Raw genomic sequence first — 26,079 nt, 5'->3', positions numbered from 1 at the left:
ATATCCATTCCTAGTGGGATCCTAACCTACCTGTGTTCCTTGTTGGTATACTGTTATGTGTGAAGTGGGTCCTCCCCCTCTCTTTGGTTATGGAAGCTAATTTAGGAAGATTGGGTGGATTGGGTGGATTGGGTGGATTGATTTTCTCTGGGTTTTTGTTCCTTTGCGTATGTGCTCCGTGGTTGTTCCTTCTAGTTATGGGGCATAGAGCCAGGTTTTTCATAGTTTCCTGAATAGAAGGTGATTTCTTGTGTTACGTATGTTTTTTTGTTAGCTCATTCCAGGCTTTTGGTGCAAGGTGAGAGAACGAGGAACAGCCTAGTTTTCTCTTTTTGTATGGTTTTGGTTCTAGGTGGATGCCACAGCTTGATCTGGGAGGTCTGGTTGGGCAGTAGATGTTTGTTTTCTCTCTTAGGAACTCTGCTTGGCTGTGGATTGCTCTGTGCATTATGCACTTTGATTTGAACATTATTTGCTGTTTTATTGTCAACCAGTGTAGCATTTTCAGTGCTGGTGTGATATGTTCTCTTCGTGGTATTTTGTGCAGGAGTCTTGCCGCAGCATTTTGGAGGCGTTGGAGTTTTTGTAAAAGTTTCTCTGGCATTCCTAGATATAGGCTATTGGTGTAGTCTACTCTGGACAGGATGAGGGTGATGATGGTGAGCGTTTTTTTGAGTGAATGAGAGGTAAGGTAGAATCCTTTTTGCTGCCCTTAGGAAGAAGAAGCATTTCTTGATTAGAGTGTTTACTTGTGGCTCTAGAGTTCGTTGTCCTTCAAGACTCCCAGGTGTTTTACTATCATCGATGGAATCAGTGCTGTACCAAGTTCCATTGGTCAAGGGGTGCAGTGATTGCTTTCTCCCTTTGTGGAGATGATCGTTATTTCTGTTTTGCCTGGGTTGAGTTTGAGGCAGTTTGAGTTCATCCAGCTGTAGATTTCACGAAGGCAGCTCTCTAGTGTTGTTTTTTCTTCTTGTGTGTCTTGTATTTTGTAGACGTTTTGTGTATCATCAGTGTAGTTGTAGCCTGTGATCTTGATTAATTGAGCCAGGTGTATGTTGAATAACAGGGGGGTAGAAGGATGATCCTTGTGGTACTCCACAGGTGGAATATCTTGAATTGGATTTGAAGGGTTTGATCCATATGGTTTCTGTGCGGTTTGTTAGGACTGATTTGATCCATAGTAAGGCTAGGTCAGTGATTCTTATTTCTTCCAATCTCCAGATGAGGATGTTGTGGTTGACTGTATCGAATGCTGCAGAAAGATCTAGAGGTATCAGAGCTGTGCTTTTGTCAGAGTCTGCGCTCACCTTTAGATCGTCCCAGATTAAAAGGAGTGCTGTTTCCATTCCTCTCATTGGTCTGAAACCTACTTGTGCCTGGTCCAGCAGGTGTTCTTCCATGAATTCTTGGGCTATTCTATAGATGTATGTTTTGAGTAGTTTTGCTGGGTATGGGATGTTGGAGATAGGTGTGTAATTGGAGAGATCCTCCACGTTTCCAGCTGTGTCCTTGAGGAGCAGCTTGATTTAGGCTGATTTGAAGGATTGTGGAATTTTCCCTGTTGAGATTGATTGGTTGAAGAGGTGTCTCTATTATTCCATCGGCTTTTCCTTGTGTGAGAATTGATTTATACATGTCTGGGGGGCAGGGCTCCATGGGGGAGCCCGTTTTGTTGCTTGTGTTTACCACCTTGACAAATGTCTCTGCCGATATGTGGGGGAAGCTTCAGAGTTCATTCTGGCGTACCTCAGACAGGTGGGTGGGTTGCATGTTGGGGTTGCATGGTCTGCTTTGTATGATCTGTTGGATGGTGCTGATTTTGTTTTTGAAGTGGGCTGCAAGGTCATTGCATAATCTCAGTGATGTTTGCTTGAGGTATGTTGCGATTAAGGGAATGCTTGAAGTATTTAGATACCAGTGTATTCTAACTATTCTACCAACTAGTTTGTCCCGTTCTAGAAATTCTAAAAACATCAAGCGAGATAATATGCTACCATTACTCACTCCTATCCTTGACCCTTTACACTTGGATATCAACCCTGCAACTATGGTCAGCCAATACAACAAAATCATGCGTGCAGCTATTGAAAAAGTTGCTCCTCTAAAAAACAAAAAAGCAAAACCACCAGCACGCACCAATCCATGGTTCACCCCCAAACTTAAAGCTCTGCGTGCCTTCAAAAGATCGGTGTAAAACAAATGGATTAAATCGCCAATTTAAGTAAATAAAAGCCTATTCCAAACCTTAGCTAACAACTACAAGATTGAAATCATTAAATCCAAAAGTGAAGTCTACAACGAGAGAATATCCAATGCTCAATTCAACTCCAGAGAGTTATTTTTTATTCTCTGTGAATTGGAGTCTCCAGCACATACCCCAGACCATACGATTAAAGAGTAACTTTGGTGTTCTAATATTCAGAATGCCCTTGCTGACACAATTTCGCTATTACAATGAAAAATAGAACAAACAAAACACATATCCCATCTGGTATCATTAAGGTAACCAAATTGACATTCTCCCCACTTACAACCTTAGATACAATCAATATCATCAAAAGTCTAAAGCTTTCTAGATCTAAAGGCGATATTTGCCCCACAACTCTGGTAAAAGATTGCGCAGCTGAACTTGCACCCTTTGTTACTAGCCTTATTAACAATTAATTTGCCTCTAATCCTGTCCCAAATTATCTCAAATCAGCCTGGGTTGTACCATTGCTCATAAAAACCACCCTAGATCCTAATATCCCCACCAACGTTCACCCTATTACCATAGTTCCCTTCTTACTTAAAATACTCGACCGTGCAACTTATCTGCAGATCCAAAAATATTTAGAAGACAATCATCTTCTAGGTCTAAGACAATCAGGCTTCAGGCCAGGCCATGGCACTGAAACGGCCTTACTTGACTTGAAAACACCAACGGACCATTACAAAGACAAAGGAGAATTATGTATCCTTTTGCTGCTTGGGCTCTCAGCAGCGTTTGATCTGATCAATCATGACATCCTATGCCAACACTTGGAGACTGCTGCCCAATTCTCTGCAGAGTCTATCAAATGGATCAAATAATGTCTGTCTAATTGAACTATGAGTGTCTTTTCAGACACTGCAGCATCCCACCATGTCCTGGTGGCCTGCGGTGTACCACAAGGCTTGTGTGTATCACCCACACTCTACAACGCATTCACCAAGCTCTTGTTTGACAAACTTGACAATATGGGTATCACGTATACAAATTATGCAGACAATACCCAAATACTTATACCAATTTCGGGATGCTATGTACAGATTCCAATAATCTAAACAAAACATACCTTGCTATCCAAGCTTGGATAGCCCACAATAAATTGGGCCTTAAGGACGATAAGACTGAGCTTATCATTATTAGAATCTAAAAGAAACTCAGCAGTCTCCCCCAGCTCTACAAATCTTTCATCATCGATGGCAATACCATACCGATGGCCAACAAAATAAAAACCGACACATTAAACAGACAGGTCAATGCTGTTGTGTCCTGAGCAGTCTACACAGCCAAATTGATAAGAGCCAGTCACACCTTTCTTTCCACAGAAAACACTATCACCCTGGCTAGGGCATTGATACTGGGCCTCATTACAACCCAGGCGGTAAGTTACCGCCTGGGTCGTACCTTTACCACCATGGCGTAAACTATGTTTACGCCATGGTGGTTGGCGGACTTACCGCCCCATTCCGAGGTTGGCGGGGCGGTAAGTCCCCAATCCCCATTTACCCTTCCCCATTCCCATTTTTGCCCCATAGGGCATAATGGGAGTGGGGAAGGCGTTAATTACGCCACCGTGAATTACGGTGGCGTAATTAACAACAAGGTCCCTTAGCGTCATGGATTTTAACACCTGCTAAAAGCAGGTGTTAAATCCTCCATGGCGCTAAGGGACCTCGGAATCAGGCGGTAAGGGTCGGCGCTGTTTACGCTGCCGTAAACCCCTTACCGCCTGGGTCCTAATGAGGCCCACTGTCTAGGATTGACTATTGTAATTCCCTCTTTGCCAGAACCAGAACTAGAAAAATCAAAACATTACAAAACGTACAAAATAACACTGTATGAGCTGCACTAAACATCCCAAAACACAACCATATCTTGACCACTAGAAGAACCACACATTGGCTCCCTATCCATGACAGGATCAAATTTAAAATCCTGACAATCATGCACCAATGTATAGCTAAAAAGGCACCTAAATACCTCAGTGACCTCATCTGCAAAGTTAATTCCAACAGACCAATCCGTTCTGCCTACACTAACCTGCTCATCACCCCTCGGTTTAGAAGACAAAAAGCAGGGGGCTCAAGTTTCCCAGCACTAGCTCCTAAATTGTGGAATGCCCTCCCACACCAATTGAGAAATGACACCTCTTTTTGGTCATTCAGAAAAAACCTAAAAACTCTACCTTAGATCTGACCTCCAGCACTAGCTACCCAGCTCTCTAACCTAGTTTACGAATGATTGAGGAAATGCAACAATATGTACATTTGTAAAAATGTGTGAATTTTGTCTTGAAACCAATGTAATTATATTCTATAAGGTGTAATATGCAACACAATGCCTGACATCTAAGATTTGTAAACCTGTAACCATGTCCTTAAGTTTTTCACAGTGCCTAGCTGACTCTGGGCCTGTGTGCGCTTTACAAATGTATAAATAAGATAAAATAAAATAAAATAAACTACATTAGAGGTTTGAACATGTTTTGTCATATAAGAATTGAGATGGCATATTTGAAGTTTTTGGAATGAAGGGTATTTTTCAAGAAGTTAGATACCTGTTAACGTATTCGAACTAGATTGCCTCTCAAAAGTATTATTGTAGTATTATGGATGTAGTTCATGTTCACATATTCTAACAGTCAATTGTGCTATAGTTTAGTGACTAAATTTGGATTGAAGGAATATTAAGTAGGCATTTGTTAAATTTGTTGGTAACCTATGTTTTGGAGTAGCGGAGGTATCTTTACATTCAAACCAACCACTTCTTTTATGACATATGCACTGTAGTGCGCTTAGTTGGTTGTGGCACCCATGTGGTATACCATACCAACTGTTGGAAAGGTTTTCTTTCCAAGAGATACTAGGCCGTGTGCGAAGCCTGTAAGCTCACAGTTATTTTTGGTATCATCTGCATTGTACCTTAGAAGTATTATTATGACATATGGGCTATATAAGTTTATTTTTATGGTGGAACGATTGTCTGAATTTCAAAAAGGGCATAACATCCCACGAATTGCATTCTGAAGAAGCTGGTGAAATGAAATGGATTCAGAATTTGGTATGGATACATATACAAATCGTTCATTAGGGATGTGGTCTTGTGAAAGAACATGTTGAAGAGAGTGCATGTATGTTCCACATGTATGAAATCTGGAAGATTTCATTTATAGGAATGGTTTTGGTTTCAAGTACTTGCAGCAAGTACATGTGGGTCTTCCTGTGTGTGTATGGTACATTTTACCATTCCTGCACAGTAGTCAAATTATTGCCTTATATCTGAGACACTGGGCCTCATTACGACCGTGGCGGTCCGGAAATAACGGTGGCGGTAAACCCGCCGCCACCGTTGTTTCCGGACCGCCTGATCCCGACCCCTGCAGGCGGGAGGTGATGTTCCCGCCAGGTCTGACCTGGCGGGTTTAACACCGCCCGCCTGCAGGCGGACGAGGAAACACCGGCAGCATTACAAGATGCTGCCGGTGTTTCCATGATCCCGATTCTCATTGAGTCCCATAGGACTCAATGGGAATGGGGATTTACACCATTCCGCCTCCGTGATTCCCGGTAAACCGGGGTTGTGATGCCCCGGTAATTCCGGGAATCACGGAGGCGGAATGGTAATACGAGTCCGGCGTTAACCAGGCGGTTTTACCGCCTCGGTTAACGCCGGACTCGTAATGAGGCCCACTGTAAGTGTTGTCAGGATTATTTGTGGCATTTCTATGAAGGACAAGCATTTGCACACACAAATTGTCTGAGCTTTTTAAGTAAATGTTGTGAACCTATTTGAGGCAATTGAAAGAGAAGATTCATTAGCATAACAATTTACTCCAAATGTGTTTGCTGAATTTAAATGGACCTGTTTGTGGGTCATTTGATGGGCCTGCAGATCTTTCTAGAGAACATGTGTATGTTCATTTTCTGATGAATGTGCAGTTGACTTTGTACTAGACAGTTTTGTGGTTCTATTGTTTGATGCTAAATGAGTTGGTTGTTGTTTCTTTAGTGGTATTTTTAGGAGATCTTTTATAGATTCTGTTTGTATTACCTGTCTTTTTATATGTTTTTTTTTTAGGTACAGGGTACATATCTAGATTGGGATGGGGGCGATATAGTGCCCCTAGTCTGTTTGTTTGCATCAAAGTTAACTAGAAATATACATTGAGTGTATGCAGACGTGAATGTGCTTTGTAAGTCATAACCACAATGCCAATGTCAATCAACGCTTAGGGTTAGACCTTGTGATTTGTGAATAGTGTCAGCATATGCAAGAGATAGAGAAAATTGCTTTCTGCATATATACATGTCTTTGTAAAGAAGAAATGTGTAATTGTCTGGCCAAGTATTTTAACTTCTGCAAGTTTGACAAAGTGGATGCTGACAAACTGAATGTTTTTGCCATGTGGATATGTTTGGAAGCCAACAACTGTACAAATTGCTCCATTGGCCAATCCTTGTTTTTTGTCAAGGATACATAGAATAACTCTGCAGCTTAGACACAAAGTCAATATTTTCTCCAATCCAGCTGTGTTAGAGATACATTATTCTAAGCTATTTAGTTGTTCAGTTGCTTGTTGACACATAGAAAGTGTCATGCCATGCGCTTCTAGTTTGTCTGTGGAGCTAGTATGCAGCATGGGTTGCAATTCCCTTTTCAACATTGTCTCATTGAATTGACTACAGCTTTCAAGGGTTGGATTTAAGGAAATGCATGTTGAGATTTTGTTGAGTTAATTGTTCCATGACATCAGGAGCAGATTTGTGTCATCCACATAGCTCATTGATTAGTCTCCTATTTAGGATGTATGTTTCATGTTTAGTAAGGAGACCAGTTGTAATTCTTTTTAAAATCTTAGCATAGGTGAGGTCTGCAGACTGACAAATGTTTTGAGTTAGTTCTCTGTATTGACAATATTGCCAGAGATGTACATTTCTAATGCTGCTGAGGGTATTGTGGCATTGCTTGTGTCTTAATGTTTTGAAAATAGGTTGACCTTTTACTGGTGTTAACTGTAGGAGGTCTCTGAAAACAATAACATGTTTTCCTCCAAACATGTCTTCATAGTTGGATTTAGGACTTCTTGAATTCTGAGATGAATTAAAGCTGACATGAGTCTGGAAACCATGCTTACAACATCTATCAGGAGCACTTACATTATTTTTAGAATTCTACATAATTCAGTAAAAACTTCTGCTGATAATTTGTAGTATTAAAATGTGTGTTGGTGCTCTAAGGGGAGGAGCAGTAGTGGGTATAATGTTCCAACTCCTATGTTGCTGGCAGCTAAACCTGTGGGGGCTGTTAATACAGCCAAAATTGTCTTATTTATTAAGTTGTGTAGACACTTGCTAATTATTTTAATTAAGAAAGTTTTACCAGAACCAGCTTCTTCACTTAAGTACAAGAGCAGATGTTTATAATGTTTACAGCTACAGGTTTTAGTTTCATGTTTAAAACCATGCTCAATTTCTTGAGTGACTTCTAGATAAACAGTGAGTTGTTCATCATTTAGCTGTGATTTGAGCACTGATAAGTCTTCAGATTGCTTATATTGATACATGGTATTTTCTACCTCACTCATGGCTATTTCTGCTTCATTTAGAATGAGTGGTTCTCCAAGTCGTTCTTGGCTTCCTGTAAGGGAAGGTTGTCTGCCCTCAGGAGTGCCTTTGTTTAGTTAAGCTTACATTTCTTCCTCTTGTTGGCGTTCATTGTCCAAAATCTGTTTGTATTGTTTGAAATTGTCATTTGTTACACTGCTTTCATTTGCTTTGAATGATGCTTCAAATGAATCATAGTCACCTGATACTTATTTTTCTTTTCTCCATGGTTTAAAAAGTTGGAGTATGGCCATGTAATACATTTCTCTATGTTGTGGAGATTTAAATTATAACTTTATATGATTAATTAGACTGGGCTTGGACAGTTTCACTAGGCTTCCTTCACAAGTTGTGACTGAATATTAGCCAGTTGTCTCATTTGCTGTTTTTGCAGGTGTAGGTTTGGGCAGAAACATGTTTTCCAAAGCAGTACTTCTGTTTGGGTAGTATGTGTTAATTAAATGTTATTTAAAATGTCCTGGCTGTTGGGATCAAGTGTGGCCATGTTTTCTATCTCTTGGTAAGATTTTAGTACTCTGTTTTGGGATGAAGCTGGTCCAAGGTTTATCTAGACAATATGTTCATTAGTGTTTTGTCAGATGATATGTCATTCCAGAGGTCTGTTTTCTCAGCTTTGGTGACATATCTTGTAAATGCAGTGGAAAAAACTGCAATGTGCTGTATGTCTATGTTTGCATGCCACAAGAGGGCAATGATTTCATTGTAATAATTGATGTACTTGGATGCTTGGTCCCTTTTAATTTTGAATGTATTTTTAGGGGATTTGCCTTTTACACTGTGACAGAAGAAATCAAGCTTTTTACTTGTCCTTTTTTGCAAACGGGTCTAGAGAAGCCAAAGTGACATTTGGTATAGTATTTGCCTTTCTTCTATATCTACGTCAGCAGTATTTGCCACACTTATGTGTTTGGAAGTGTAAGATGTGTGTATGTACGTCACTATCTGTGGTTTCTGAAGGGATGTTGCAGGTGATGTATTTTTCAATATACGGTAAAACAGTGAAGTCACTATCCTGGCTAAATTTAGGAGCATCTTTTATCCACAAAAGCATGTGTATATGTGCTGCTCCTCTGGATTGATGTTATTTTTTCCAAATTAAGTGTTGCACTTCTCCAAGTGGACGGGTAGTTTTATTGCAGATAAAGTGCAGCATTAAAAACTATATGCCATTGGATGCATTGCTTATTGATGTTCTTTTTGGTGTCTCCATTGTTGTATGCATTATGCCGTCTGCTGCTTTTTTCTGGGGTTTCGTTCTGGGTCACGCAGTCAAGTTGGGTAGACAGTGAGTTTGGGGGAGGGACATGATGGGTTTAAAGTTTCAAAAGTGCATGGTCTGGAATAGGGAAATTATGTATGATCTTTTTATATGGGTTCTTTACATGAGGTTATACTTGATTAGGTATGTCAGCTGACAGGTTTGGTGGGGGGTACCAAATGACCAAATTATTAACTTGGAGTGTTAAGGGTTTAAATAACCATGTAAAGGCCAGAAAACGAATTTCTTATGTGGAAAGACACAAGGTCGAGATTCTGATGTTGCAAGAAACTCAATCATTAGGGAGGGGGGCTGAATCCTTCGTCCAGGGTTGGGATCCTCAATGGTTTTACACTGATTGCTCCTCACAATCACAAGGTGTTCTCACTTTAATTCACTGTTCACTAGTATTCTGGGTCTAGAAAAAGTATACAGACCCACTGGACCGATTTGACATAATATGGGGTAATCTGGCTGGCCAATCCACTGTACTGATCAATACATATGGCCCCAACATCAGATTTTAGATGTATTGGCCCCTAACAGCGGGATGTAGGTGATTTGCGGAGAAGATATTAACACAATCCTTGATACTGAACTAGACAGGACATCAACAGTTCTCGTCTACTACCAGTGAGTAGTCGGGGAGAACTAGATGTATGGGTGCTCTAGTGAGAGCAGCTCATAGCTTGCTTCAATCAATTCTGTACCTATCCCATGTAGATATCTGGCAGGAACTACACCCATTAGTGAAGGAATGTACTTTTTATTCTTTTGTCCACAGCTCAGAATCTCGCATAGACCTGTGTGATTATTCTGCGCACATCGTCTGACCACTCTCCTGTCCTTTTGGCCATTGATATTAAGTCATCTCCGAAACCTAGCTCTCACTGGAGAATGCCTCTGACCTTGTATCATGACTCTAACATAGCGGAATGCTTACATACTGATGTGGTCAAATCTTTAATACTAATGAAGGTTTGGTGCAATCTTGTCTAACTGTGTGGGAAGCTGTTAATGCCTGGATTAGAGGAGTAAGGCTTTCCAAATCCTTTGGTTCAATCAAGACTATCAGGAAAGAGCTCCAATTGATATAAATTGAACTCAAAGACCTTGAAAATAATTACTGTAGGACCCTGAATGATTCCATACTCAGGCAGATCAAAGTAAAACTGAAAAACTCGGCAGGTTCCAAGCCCTGTGAGACTGTGAAGTCCTACATATAGCCATCCCCACCAGAGCGAGGAGGTATGGTAAAGAAGATAAGGCTATCAAACTATTGTCTAAACGGATTAAGGCAGAGAATTACGGGAAAGCCATCATACGTATCCGCAGACACAGCAGCGAAGTACTGGAGGATGAAATGGAGAGTAATAACATGTTCACTAGATTTTACTCCGTGTTGTACTCTAATTGCGATGAGGTTACCAACAACAAACTCTCTCATTACTTGGCAAATATCGAACTTCCTTCATTGTCAACTGAAGCTATGCAGACTTTAGAGCAACCCTTGACAATAAAAGAAATTGAGGCAGCGGTCAAAGATTTGTCTTTAGGGAAGGCTCCCAGTCCCAAAGGCTTGGGGATAGAATTATAATTGGAGCCTTTCCCAATCTTTGCAGGAAGCCATGATTACTGTAATGCTCAAACCCAACAGGCCACCTCAAGATATATCATCCTACAGACTGCTTTCTCTAATCAAAATATCTGGAAAAATATTCACCAAAAACCTTCTCCAATTTCTGACCCAGCTGGTCCATCCGGATCAGTCGGGCTTTATATCCACTAGATCCACTGCCTTGAACTTAAGACGGCTGTTTTGTATTATGGCCCAGATTGACCCCAAAGTCAAGGCTCTCGCAGCATTTCTCCACGCTGAGAAAGCTTTCGATTCAGTCTCATGGCAATACTTGTTTATGGTGCTCAGTCGCTCTGGATTTAGCCTTATTTAATACACTGTATGTGTCTGTTATACTCTAACCCAGTTGCTAGGATACAGACTAATAATATACTATCAAAGGCATTCCCTATGGTAAGGGGCACTCAACAGGGTTGCCCTTATCCCATCAGCTCTTTTCCCTTAGCATGGAGCCACTTGCCACCTTGAATAGGCATAGACATGGAAACAAGGGTATTAGGATTAATGGTCCTCCTCAAATAATTTCCCTATACGCTGATGACACATTACTCTATGTCCGTGACCCAGAATTAAATGTAGCTCCTATCATGAGATATGTATACGCATTTCCTAAATATTCTGGTTACAAGTTACAAGTTAAACAATTCTAAATCAGAACTATTCCCTCTCACTCCATCTGCAATCCAGCTGCCTGATCTGATGGGCTTTCACTGGTCCACCTTACAGTTGAGATATTTAGGAATTGTGGTTTCTAAGGACCGAAACTCCCTATATAATGATGATTATGTTTCCTACTTACAGCAATTAGCTACCAAACTTAAATTGTGGTCTAAACTTCTGATCTCATTATATGATCGGATATCTTTACTAAATTGGGTGGTGGGGCCCTCTAGGTCCTCCAGTACTATAGAATGTGTTTGGAATTGCAACAAAAATGGCTCTCTTTTCCTATTGAGCCTGAAACACATAACTGCATTAGAACAGTAATATCAACTGATGGTACTAGATGTCGGGTGTCTAAACTTTAACATTTATTACAAACTTGCATACCGTCTCGGAACACTATGAACACTGTCTGGGAAAAGGATCTGGGTTGACACTAGATGATACACAATGGAACAAGTGTTGTCAGCTCACAAAGTCAGTCTCCATTACTGCCAGTTTAAGACTAATACAATCCAAAATGCTGAACCATCTACATTATACCCCAGCAAGGATGGCCAGATTCTCCCAAATTATTCTGGCCACATGCTTGACATGTGATGGTGTTAATGTGACTCCTATCCTATGTACTGGGTGTATCCCCCGATTCTGGAGTTCTGGGGAAAAGTTGCTGGAGTCATTGCTACTATGCTCAACATTCCTCCATCCTTTTCCCCCATAAAATACCTGCTAGGGGACATTGGTACGGTCTCAGTTAAATTCCACAGTCTATTCAATGCAGCCTGTGCAGTAGCTAAGAGATGTATTCTCTGGTACTGGAAAACTAAACAATCGCTAAAAGTCAAAAGCTGGCTACAGGACTTATTCTATAATAATGAATGTGAAAAGGGATGTGTCTTGACTTTATCTCTCATCTTTCACCCCAAAGATATTTGGGGGCCATTGAGATTATACCTGTCAAAACCGAAACTGATATGCTCAACTCCACCGATGGTATCAATGTTGATGTTTAAGATGATGTTAAGATGATGTAATATATTCATGATTGCCTCTCCTTTGTTCACTATTGTCATTGCTATACTGTATTGTTTATTGCTATGTGCTCTGACTGTCTCACAAATAATATTTAAAAAATAAAACAATTGTGAGGTTTTTTATCAGATTGTTATTAATGTATGTATAATGAATTGTTCCATTGTTTGCATTGTTAGTAGCATTGTATAGCATTCCACGCACGTTAGCTGATAGCACCTTATTCTAATGTATGAAAATGAATGTGGTTAGTGTATTATAGGAGGTGTATTTTTCATAATTTAATTTTGTTCTACACTAAATATGTAATTTTGTGGTCAGATATAATGTATTTGCCTTAAAAGAAGGACACGTTTTCTGTAGAGATAATAGTTGCAAAAGAAGAAGAATAGTTCATTGTGTAGCATAGGGATGGAAAATAAACACTGCTCATAAACCCACACTTTATATACGTATGTACATTGAGATTAACATCAGGCAGGGTGGTGATTACCCTCCTGCTCTCTTGCATTCTTTCACTCAATGTGTATAAACCAATAGGATGTTTCAAATTGTGTAGCATGAATTTTACAAAAAGCTTCTGACTATATTCCTTTGTTTTGTCAAGTGGCCTGTGACGATACATAATTAAACATATGATTACATACAAACAATATTTCAGGAAACTGCAAATTCATATTCAAATGTGCTTGTTGGGAACAGGGTGCCACCAGCATACAGCAACTTAGGGCTATTGCTCCTATTACCCTACACAAACAATACTGTTTGACTTCATCAGAATAAAAAAGACAAATGGACCAAGGCCATAGAATTCATGGAATGTGTAGTCCATGACAAATACCTATATAACATGAATTGTTCAATACCAGAGTGAGGCTCAAAGAACCCACCACCAACACCAAACAGACACCCAAACCGAAACAAGGGTGTTTCAAAACGCTTTAGCTTATTGAAGGCTTTTCTGCCCTCATTGCAGAATGGACGGTTAGAGGACCACACCTTCCTGCAGCCCAAGGCCCAGGAACTACAAAAAGCAGGCCTTTTTGGGAATGGCACCTTCGTGCACATGCATGCTGAGCAAAGCACAGGACCTGTGCTCGAGAATCCATCCAAGCAAGACATATCCCGAGCAGCTCCGATCACGGGGATATATGTGAGCTGCCACACGGACCCGGCCCCATTCCTAGACAAGATCATTGCTACAGCGCTTCCTAAGAAAGTGGGGACATGGGGGACATGGGCAGGTGGCCCAGCACAATTAATCTCCAGGTGGGCCAGCCCCCATTAATCTAAGTACTGCGCACCGGCAGCTGCATGCCCCAGACACCCCGCGTTTACCTGCACATCCGATCCAGCCCCCAAAAGGCAGTGTGAATGCTATCAGCATTTAGGACAGTGTACAGGCTCTAAAGATCACGGACAACCTGCCAAAACCGCAGCAGGGGTGGATTGTTTATGCCACTAAGGCACCTTGGAGCTGTGGATCCTGTTAGGGTTCAAGAAGACACTCGCTCAGAAAAATAATGTGCATGTTAATTGAACACTTTAAATGCTGTCTGGGATATCCTTTCGCCAAAAGTCACTTTTTCATAATTTCTGTCTTGTGGTGAACCCGCAGAAATTGGTTAAAAGGGATATTCCTTTTGAGACTACTTGGATGTTGACTGTCATGATGCAAGTTGGTGTTTATGTCAGTTTCTTTTCCAAAGAGGGTTACTTCCAAGTGATCATGTTTGACTTGTTTGAGTAAGTCAAGGAAGGAAATCTCTGTCTGGCTTAATGGCACAGTGAATTGCGATGTGGCCAATTTGTTTCTTTGTGATACTGTGCCTTACATAATTTTGAATATTCTTGGAAAGCTGAGAATTTGTTGTCTCCACAGGAATCTCTATGAAGTAGAGATTCCTGTGGAGAACGATCACCTCCTGTTTAAATGAAATTGCACCTTGCCCCTGTAAGGATATTTGGCGTGTTACAGTACACAGTACAGCAATACTGCACAAGTAGCACAACATTTTTGCAGCACCACCACCACAAGGGTGCGGTGCATTGCTATATGGGTTAGCAGATTAACAAGGAAAGACAGGCTATTCAGTCAAAAACGATTTTAACATATAAGATGCAAAGCTATTTTTACAGTTAAAAGCACACGTGTTCATTTAAAAATGCACACTATTTTTCACCTGAAATGCCTATATTGCTAGAGACACATTTGAAAATTAACAGCTAACCTATTAACCATTAACCTGACTAATAAAACCTTATTTTAATATAACCCACTAATAAAATGTGTTCTCTACTGCAGAATTAGGCATACTCTGAAAACCATTTAAATGAGTGTGCAGATTTTTTTTTTTTCTTCTCTTCTCTGCCTGATTATCCGTGTTGTTGTGCACAGTAACTGCAGGAAGGAGGAAGTCAGATTTGCAACAATTGCAAATGTATAAGCGAAGCTATTGTTGAAGAGTAGGAGGATGAGAGATGATGAATTTCATTGGGACACGTCATAAAGAGGGCTGAGAGGAAAGTTTTAGTGGGCAGTAGCAGGGAAAAAGACAGGCAGACATCTTTCTGCACTACTGGGGAGAAGACCTGGCTGTGGGGTCCTGACTGAATGCAGATTCCTGTGTCCTGCTGCAGTCGACATTGGGGAGAGCTGAAAGAAAAACCTTTCCACTGGCTGAGGCAGTCCTATCTGAAAAAGCTGAGAATTCCAGGCAATGACCCCGGCTTGAGAAGGCAAGCGTTCCTTTTTGCTGGAGTTAATCCAAGAGAGCCACATTCACAAAGAGAAGCCTCTGAACAGATAAGGTAATTACATAACTGGGGGAGCTGTGTGTGTGCACGAAAATATGCAGTCAGTGTAGAAAAAATGAAAGTCCCGTGCGTGTCTTAATCAAGTGCTAATGTTGCAATTTGAGTTCTGTTCTCTGCCACTCTATTTGCAGTGGGTCATAGAAAATGCTTTGATTGTGCCATTTTATTGCTGTAAAGAATGAGATCGTGTTAAATACAACTTTTATAATACAGAAAAATATTTGAAAACAGACGGATGGTGTACTTACTGTTTATCATTACAGTGCTGTTGATGTGGGGAGATTTTTAAACAGTGCAATGGTCATTTTAAGACAGATGTGTGCATGTCAGAATCAGTATGAATAATTGTGAGTGACTGTAGTATAACTTGTTGGAGGTACATGAGCCAACGGGAAGAGAGACTCTCTGAACATAGCTCCCTACCGTATATAAGGTAGTGGAAATTACCACAAGACTACCACATATAGCTCTCTGTCGTAAATAAGTCAGTGAGTTTGCCCATGGTGGCGCACCAACACTATCACTGGAAAATGTGGTATCCCTAGAATGCAGGTCTGAGGTCTCTCTAGTGATCACACGAAAAATCTAAGCGAAGATAAGGGATTCTGGACATTGGGGCCACAAATAAAACAAGGGAATTATGCTCACCAAAATACCACCAACCACGTATACCAAATATGCAGGTCTGGGTGCTGAAATAATGCATGTCCATTGTATTATTGTTGCACATGGCCAAATCTGAATACAAAGAGTGATTATTGCTAAGTTATTTTTCGGCGGTAATAAAATACCGTCAGGCCCCAAATCTCCACAAAATACCCTACATATTTATGGTGCGTTGGCCGGGAAAGTGATCACAGAGTACCTACTGGGCGTGGCAAGCGTGTCTCACACTGCCATTTGCACATTAAAGGGAACCCATTTTATAATAGCAGTGTGCCACTAAAAACGAATTTCAGAATGTCACAAAGGGAAACCACATTCTCAGATCTAGTGCAATATTTAGAGGCAAAGTTATTTGCACATGGGAATTGGTCTTCGAATACCACGTTAGAATGGAGTAACCGCATTCAAGGTGAGGTGCAGAAAGAAAAACTAGACAATATTTTTGCAGAAGGCAGCATAATTCAGGTCTGCCTTACAAGATTATTGAATGCAGCCGATAAAAATGCAGAGAAAGACTGTTTAATACGGCTATGCGGCAAAATATGGTTTATTTTAAACAAGTCCCTGCGAATGCAAGAGAATGATACTCAGCTAATTAACAGGTTAAAGACTGAATTAGATGGGACAAGTAAAAATCAGGAAATGTTGAGAGCAGAATTGGATGTATGCCAAAAAGACATGCAATTAAAATGCAGAGACTTTGATACTCAGTTATCCAAAAGCAAGAAACAATTTGAAGATAGTGAGCAAGAATTGACACACTTAAAAGCATTAGTGGATCACATTAGCCAGGATAAAGATGAGGTTATTTCAGAAATGCAGATTTTACAAAAAGAACATTGTGAAAAAGAAGGTGATCTCCAGAGTGCAGAACAAGAAATGATTAAAATGATTCAAGAAAGAGACAAAAGAAATAAAGAGTTCAATGAATGCCAAATGCAAATGTGCGACATGCAGGAGGCGATTAATAAAATGAGCGATGAAAATAATTATTTGCAGAATGAAGCAACTAGACTCCTTAAAAAGTGTAAGGACTTAGAACAGCAAATGTGCATTCCCAGGTCCCAAGAGAGGCGGCAGGGTACCACATTCAATGGAGTGGAGGTGAATTCTAGCTCTGCCCAAAGAGCTAGTGCCCCAGTGACTGGGCCGGTGACTGAACTTGGTTGCAGCGCCCTTGGGGGATTTGATACTCCCATTGGGGGCAGCCACCAATCTCATACACCTGAAAACAGGATTGAATCACAAAATAGTGCAATTCCATGCATTGCAACAAGTAGCCCCATAAAAATAATGAAATCCATTAAAGCCCTGATCAAACCATTTAAAAAGGGAGGTGAATGCTGCATTGAGGATCACTTAGAAGCGGTGCATGACATTTTTAAAGCACTCCAGATACCTAAGGAACAGTACAGACAATATTTTCATTTAACTTTAGATGCCCCGACGGCCAGCATCATAAGGGGATTAAATGAACAGCAGAATATGACATGGCTGGAGTTTGAAAAAGAAATTAGGCGTCATTTTTCTCCTTTTCAGTCATTGCAGGAGGCAAAGAAAGTCGCGTATACTATTACTGCTGGACCTAATACATCACCTCGCCAATTTTTACAAGACTTAAAAAGAGCATTCTCTCGCTTTGATGTATCTTTTGACTCAAATTCCAATGAGTTTAAAACCGCATACTTATATGGGCTACAGAAAGACATCATATCCCAATTGGTCCGTGAATTTGACCGTGACAAGTCCCTTGAATGGATTGTACATCAAAGCACCAAGCTATATGAGGTACTCTATTGTCAGGGTAGAGAAAGTGATAAAATGAAAGATACTAGGCCTAAATCTAAAGAACCCTCAGCCACAGTAATGGAAATCAGGTCAGCCAAAATGTCCCTTGAGTCTGCTCAAAGCCAAGGTAAAAATAATGTGACACCTGAACAAAGGGGTAATCAACAAAGATCGCCATTTCCTGTACCAATGTTCCAATCACATGATCCTAGTAATAGAGAGAGCTACATCAGCCCTAGATATTTAGGAGATAGACCCCGGGTAAGATACCGGTCTGATATGGCAGGTATGAACAATAACCAGAGACAAAATCAAGATCAAAGAAATGATGGTCCCTACCAGTCATTGGGGACACAGAGCAGATTTGATCCCAGCACCATGATATATGGTAATCAGGATAGGCCCCGATATGTGGATCGATTTACTGATAATGGAAATCAACATAGGGGCCAGTACCTACAATCTGAGAGACAGGACATGAGGCAAAAAGTGAACTACAGTCCACGCCAGTACGATGATTCCCCACCAAGGGAATATAATCAAAGGATGGGTGCAACCCGCTCCCCTCCACAAATGAATCAAGAGTTCAGAAACCATCCCAACCGGTATCAATCACCTGAGAGGTATCAGAATAGATCCAATCAGGGGGAAAACAACCAATATCGACCTAGGCCACAGAAAGAGGATCCTAGAGAGGTGGAAAGGTTCCAATGCCTTGAGGCCCAAGTGAAAATGTTAGCTGAGCAAATAGGAAAGCTCTATACAGCGCAAAAACAACCTTCCAAAGAGGGGGCTGATGGCCATAGCAATGACCGGGGGGCTTCCGAAAAGTGACTAAGTACTCATGATAACTGCAGTGCCAAAATGACAGATTGCTCTGATATAATTTTGCATGACAACTCTGAGGTGACTAATGGATTAAAAATGAAAGTACCAGTAAATGAAATTGTGATAGAAAGTGTAAATACTTCTAAAAAAGAGGTACGGTTTAACTTAGAGCTAAATAAAACAGTAAAGATTTGCACAAATGAAAAAGAAACATTAGGAATTCCAAAAGAACAAAGGGACAGATTTAAGAAAAATGACTCATGCATGGGGAATACCAGTGAACAGGGAGTAAGTGGGGATGCCATAGCTCCTTCCCTGGGCAAGCAAAACAATGACCAAACACAGACAGAAAAAGGAAATACTCACAAGGAGGGTAGAAGTCAATCACCTGAAAAATTCTTTGAGCCACATATTTTTGAAGAGGCTGAAAGGGCTGGTATTACACTAAATGATCACAAATGCACAGAATTAAAAAATGACAAATTGCTGAATGATGTTGTTACACATGTTCAGTTGGAAGGTTGTAATGTGGTCTCTGATGTTACCCAGATGGATGGGCGAACGGTGGCCACACTCCAAAAAACCTCTGAACATGGAGAAATGAATAAACTATCTCGCACAGAAATGGGTAAAAAGGAGGGAAAAATGTCTTTTCATTTACCAATGTGCTTAGCCAAAAGTGAAAAAGACCTGAGAAAGGTGAGCCCTGAAATCAGTAAGAATTCACATTTCTTATGTGTATTAGAGGAAGTTGAGGACAGATATTATGCACCCATCACTGTAGAAGAAAAATGCCACACCTTTGCTATGATTGACACTGGCGCACAGGCCACAATTATGTCCAAGGAGCTGGTAAAGAGTATCAATGAAGGGAGGCCTCCACAGAGTCAGATCACAGTGAAGGCAAATCAAGGCCCAGTGCATAACTTTAATGGGGAGGAGGTGCCCATCATAGGTGTAACTGAGGTTGACATAAAAATAGGAAAGCACAGAATGAAACAAGAGGTATTGATCACATCTATTTGTGAAATTCCATTTCTGATGGGGACAGATTGCCTGAAAAGATTGTCTCCTCTCATAGATGGGGTGAATGGAGTGCTGTGGTCCTTAACCAAAAAACCATTGAGGCCTAAGAAACTAAAATCACAAAACAGCAATATAAAAGAATGTCACACCGTTGCCAAAACAAATGATGCTGTGGAGGTATATCTCCAGAATAGCTGCATACCTAGTGTCACTGTTATATTAATGTGTCAAGACAAAGATCAGAGCGACAATGAAAAACTACCTGTACAAATATACTTGGACCCAAGTAAAGATTGGCAGACTGCTATAGATGAGCACACATTACGTTTTTACTTAAAAGAGAATACATGCAAACAGAATATTGTTCCTAAAACAGATTCAGAAAAACACATTACCACTCTGGCAGAGATACACATGGAAGATGAGCAACCATGGGTTCACGTTGGTATAAATGATTATCTTAAAACAATAAAAGCCACTTTAGCGCTTGAACATGAAAGGAGTTTCATTAATGAGAAATTGCTGCAAAAAATTATGGAGAGGGAAGAAATCCCGAAATTTAGGATTAAAAACCAATATGTTTCTGGGTTGGACAGTCCAGACTTTGAAAACCGAATTACAGGCAGATGCATGCTTAAAATTAGCATTGGGCAGAAAACAATTTACCATAATGTATGGATAGTGAGTGGAGCACAAAATGAATTTTACATGGGCAATGACATCATGCACAGAATGTGTATGGTGTTAGATTTCCTTAATCAAAAAATATGGTCACGCCTAGGTGGGCCGGCACCTGAATTTGAAGACAAAAGAAGGGCTTATCATTGTGCACAACTAGTTCCTTATGCAGTCGAATTACAGATGAGGAAAAATACTATTGTTCCTGCATTTACAAAACAGTTTGCAATAACACTGAAATGCAAAAATGGACAGCAGATGAAAGGCTCTGATGCATTTGTATGCCTGAATGAATCCATAAAACAGCAAGGCCTGGATTATGAATACATTCCATTGGTAGACATTGGTGAAGGATCTGTAAAAATCATGGTAAATAATAAAGGTTGTCAGGACATTCATTTAGAGGAAAACTCCCCATTAGGAATGGCCATACAAAAATCACATTATACGGCAGATTTAAATAACATGGTGATTGGGAATATTCCTGAAAAATATGTAGATGCCAAGGGCGAGTTGCCAGAACACCTGGACTCTCAGCCCAAAGGAATATTTAAAATTCATTCTGTGTATCCTTATGATTCAAATGAGACAGTGTGCTGCCATCAAGAGGATTGCATAATATTTAATTTAAATGAAAATGAAACAGGAAATCAGCCCATTGAAGTGGAAGCTGATCTGCCAAAATATTTGAAAGTGGCAGCTCTACAAAAAGACACAGCCACACAGTTAGAGGAAAGCGCTGAGATTCCTTTACCAGAAGAGTTTCCAGAATTTTCCAGAATGGTAGAAGAGCAGATCTCCTTAGCGGATGCATGTGACAGCGATGAGGATCGACGCAATCTGAGGGAAATATTTATGGAGTTTAAGGATGTATTTGCAAAAGATGCTTATGATTGTGGTTTAACTGATTTACATGTGGCCACACTACCAGAAGGTTGTAGCAGAAATCCAGTGTTTGTACGCCAGTATAGACTACCGCTGGCATGTTTAGAATCATTGGCAGAGATTATTAAAAATTTGGAATCACGGGGAATAATTAGGCCCATTCATAGCACATCCAATACGCCTATTTTAGGTGTGTTAAAGCCAAATGGTCAATGGCGGCTGTGTGCAGACTTAAGAGAGTTAAATAAAAGAGTACCAGTATCTAGATGGCCACTACCATTCATTGATCAGGGCCTAGCTCAGATACATGGTTCAAATGTATTTACCACGTTAGATCTCACATCTGGATATTGGTGTGTGCCATTGGCAGAGGAGATACAACACCTATTTTCCTTTACATTTGACAGGACTCAATATGCCTGGCTTAGAGCTCCGTTCGGGTACATCAATAGTGGGAGTGAATTTGGCATATTTTTGAGAAAGGCCATGCCAGATGCAGCGGAAAGAGGAACAATAGTTTATGTGGATGATGTCTTGATAAAAAATGAAAACCTTAAAAGCCATTTTGATGAAATAAGACATGTGCTTGGCCAATTGCAGAAAGCAGGCGCCAAAGTATCTTTGCAAAAAGCACAATGGTGCAAGAAAAAAGTGAACTTTCTAGGGCATGAAGTGACTGAACATGGGCTAAATCCACAAAGGAAGAAAATAGAGGCCATACAAAGATTAAAAGATCCTAAAAATGTGAAAGGAGTAAAAAGTTTATTAGGGATGACAGGCTATAACAGAAAGTTCATTGAGAATTATGCAGAAATCACTCAACCATTGACTAAACTGCTTAAACTAAATACTCCCTGGAGATGGGAAAGAGAGCAGTCTGATACAGTGGCTAGATTGAAGGAATGTCTTGTAAAGGCACCATGTTTAGCATACCCCATAAAGGACAGGGATTTCTTTATAGAAATAGGCTTTTCTGAACATTGTATGTCAGCAGTGTTATCACAAAAACACGATTTGAATCACAAAACCATTGCATATGCAAGTAAGGCATTTTCCCAAGTTGAAATGAAATTTAATGAATGCGAAAAGGCCCTATTAACCACTGTGTGGGCGCTACAACATTTCCGCCCCATTGTTCAGGGAGAAAAGGTGATTATTGAAACAAATCATCAACCTTTGCAATTTTTAGAGAGTAAAAGAATTAGATCAGGCAATCTAGCGCAATCCAGAATCACTTCATGGACACTGGCATTACAAGGTTTTCCCGTAGAAGTAAGATATGGACAAAATAAAAAGAGCCCAATTGCTCAAGGGTTAGCTGACTTACATGACTGTGCAGCTGAACAAATAACAAATGAAATGGATGTGGAAGCTAGTTTACAGGAATTTGAACAATCACCACACAAAGCTTTTGATGAAAAAACATGCAAGGATTTGCCAACTGTATATGTGGATGGTTGTGCTTTTCACATTGAAAATGACAGTAATAAACAATTAGTGGCAGGAATAGGAAATGTCTGGTTGAAATGTGAAGGCGTTCCTAGTATAGGGATGAGGATTGGAGATAGGAGCAGTCAGGTGGCGGAATTGGCAGCCATATATAAAGCAATTGCTACTGCAGTTGATAAAAAGTTCAGTGAAATTGTCCTGGTGACTGATTCTGACTATGCACGGAATAGCTTTGTGGAGTATTTGCCTGGTTGGAAAGCAAGAGGCATGGTTACATACAACAAAAAGCCACTTAAACATGGAAAAATGATACAAGCCATAGACAAATTGGTGTCAGAAAATAATTTAACAATATACTGGAGAAAAATTCGTGGGCATTTAAAAACACCAGGAGAGGATAAGGAGGGAAATGATAAGGCAGACCATCTGGCTAAGATTGGGGCTGTGATGGGAGAATTGCTACCTATTGATTATTTAATGGGTGAAATACAAATTGATGCAGTCACACGTTCTAAAGCACCAAAGGAGATAGATCAACCGGTGGTGCAGTGGAGTCATGACACGCCAGACCAAGATTTGATTGAGGCACAAAAGAATGATCAAATTTTGGGAATCTATTATAATCATTTGATAGATCCTGAACAAAATCCTTTAACAGAAAATGATTGCATGGGAAAAGAAGAATTGAGGGTGTTATTAAAGAACAAAACACGAATTAGATTACAGGATGGACTCATGATTAGAGAGTCCATAACAGGGCAAATACAGTGGGTAGTACCCCTTTCATTCAGAGGACTAATGCTACACCATGCACATGATGCCATAACTGCAGGCCATAGGGGTTCACAAAAGACATTAGAAATACTAAAAGATTATGCTTACTGGCCACATATGTCCCAAGATGTGGAATTATATACTAGAGGATGTCTAGTATGCGCCCAATTTAAACCTGCTTCACCAATGCATAGAGCACCATTGATGAAAAGAGGCCTAACTCTCCCATGGTCAGATTTGCAAATAGACTATGTAGGTCCTTTAAAAAGGTCGAGCAGGGGACACCGCTATATTTTGAGTGTGGTATGTTTGATGTCAAAGTGGATTGAGTGCATTCCCGCACCAGATTGTAGTGCGCAAACAGCAGCCACATTGCTGGTGAACCATGTGTTCTCAAGGTTTGGGTTGCCACAAAGAATTGAGTCAGACAGAGGAAGTCATTTCACAAGTACTCTAATGAGTAAGGTATGGCAAATACTAGGTGTGAAAAGGAAACTACATATCGCATATCGGGCGGCGTCTTCAGGTACAGTTGAAAGAAGCAATAGGTCTGTTGTGGATATTTTAAAGAAATTTGTGGCAGAAGCAGGTTCCAGCTGGGATTTGCGTTTACCATTGGTTTTGATGGCAATCAGGTCGACTCCTGCCAAAGCAACAGGTGTTAGCCCCCATGAGGTCTTAACAGGTAGGAAAATGGTGTTACCACAACACCTACTATACAGAACACATGAGCAAACTCTAGTGAGTGCATCCACAGTTCATGAATATATTGATGAACTGAGGAGGCATTTGCAACATGCATTTGCTTTTGTGCAGAGAAATCTGGAAAGAGCTGCTGACAGTGCTAAGTCATATTATGACAAAAAGACATCAGTAAAGGAATACAATGTAGGGGATCAGGTGTACAAGTTTCATTTTGGAAAAAGTAAACAGAAAAATTCTAAATTTCTGGCAGCCTGGCAGGGGCCATTTCGAATTATAGATAAAGTCTCTCCTGTAGTGTATAAAATTTTGGAAAATGAAGGTGAAACAGCAATAGAGCAGTTTGTCCATGTAAATCAAATCAAACCATGCCATCCCAGACATGAGATCAGGCAGCTTGAGCATGTGGAAACGGATAGAGTCCCTTGAGAAAATAAATGGGTGTAATCAGGAGGCAGTGACAAAGAAGTTAAAAAAAAGTTGATTGTTATGATGGCACATAAACACTGTAATATATGTGAAAATATATAATATAAATAAATAAATAAATAAATAAATAAATAAATAAATAAATGCACATATAACGGAAGCTCGTGGTTGGTGTGCAGAGAGAAAGTGTGTTAAATATTGAATGCTGTTTTATATGTGTTTGTTTTCTTTTAACTTGTGTTTAATTTCAGAAAAAAGAAAAAAAAAACGAAGTATTTTTACCAAGCATGTTTTATTTTTGGCAAAAGGATGAAGTTAGTATTGTGCTATGTACTTAATCTGTTTATTTTCTATTTTGATTTAGACAATTAACATTATTTGGTCGGAGGTTCCGGGATTAGAGGCCACGGGAGACGATGGAGTCCTGGAGTCCCCTGGATGAAGACCAAAAGATGCCTGCCTCCAGGTGGAGGTGAAGACAAAATAACCGGAATGCCAAAAGAGATGACTACTGTGGATTCAAGATTGCCAAGATGAAAGAGTACTCGAATGAACCGAATAACATCGCTGGTCGGGACATACCAAAAGAGACAAAACAAAAGTTCCGGCATATGAAGTTCCACGTATTTATTATTTTAATTATTTATTTTAACTTGTTATATTACTTATTTGTTTTAGTTAGTTGTTTTATTTCATTGTTTTTAATTGACTTGGAAAATTTAAACTTAAAGTAATGCCACTTACACTGAGAAGGCAAATGTGGAACATTTTATGAACTGATGGACTCAGATGAAATGTTGATTGCAAATTTTCATTGATGCACATGAATATTCATTTTGTTGGATTGCTATATTGTAAAAAAAAATAGAACAAGTTGTTTTTAGGAATTGGCTTGGATTATAGCCAAGTTCTAAAAACAAAAGGAGGGTATATGTAAGGATATTTGGCGTGTTACAGTACACAGTACAGCAATACTGCACAAGTAGCACAAAATTTTTGCAGCACCACCACCACAAGGGTGCGGTGCATTGCTATATGGGTTAGCAGATTAACAAGGAAAGACAGGCTATTCAGTCAAAAACGATTTTAACATATAAGATGCAAAGCTATTTTTACAGTTAAAAGCACACGTGTTCATTTAAAAATGCACACTATTTTTCACCTGAAATGCCTATATTGCTAGAGACACATTTGAAAATTAACAGCTAACCTATTAACCATTAACCTGACTAATAAAACCTTATTTTAATATAACCCACTAATAAAATGTGTTCTCTACTGCAGAATTAGGCATACTCTGAAAACCATTTAAATGAGTGTGCAGATTTTTTTTTTTTTCTTCTCTTCTCTGCCTGATTATCCGTGTTGTTGTGCACAGTAACTGCAGGAAGGAGGAAGTCAGATTTGCAACAATTGCAAATGTATAAGCGAAGCTATTGTTGAAGAGTAGGAGGATGAGAGATGATGAATTTCATTGGGACACGTCATAAAGAGGGCTGAGAGGAAAGTTTTAGTGGGCAGTAGCAGGGAAAAAGACAGGCAGACATCTTTCTGCACTACTGGGGAGAAG

The sequence above is a fragment of the Ambystoma mexicanum genome, chromosome 6q (genome assembly GCF_040938575.1).
Source record: "Ambystoma mexicanum isolate Mex_15411 chromosome 6q, UKY_AmexF1_1, whole genome shotgun sequence".
NCBI lineage: Eukaryota > Metazoa > Chordata > Amphibia > Caudata > Ambystomatidae > Ambystoma > Ambystoma mexicanum.
The sequence above is the reverse complement of the archived record's forward strand: the minus strand, read 5'-3'. Positions refer to the sequence as shown.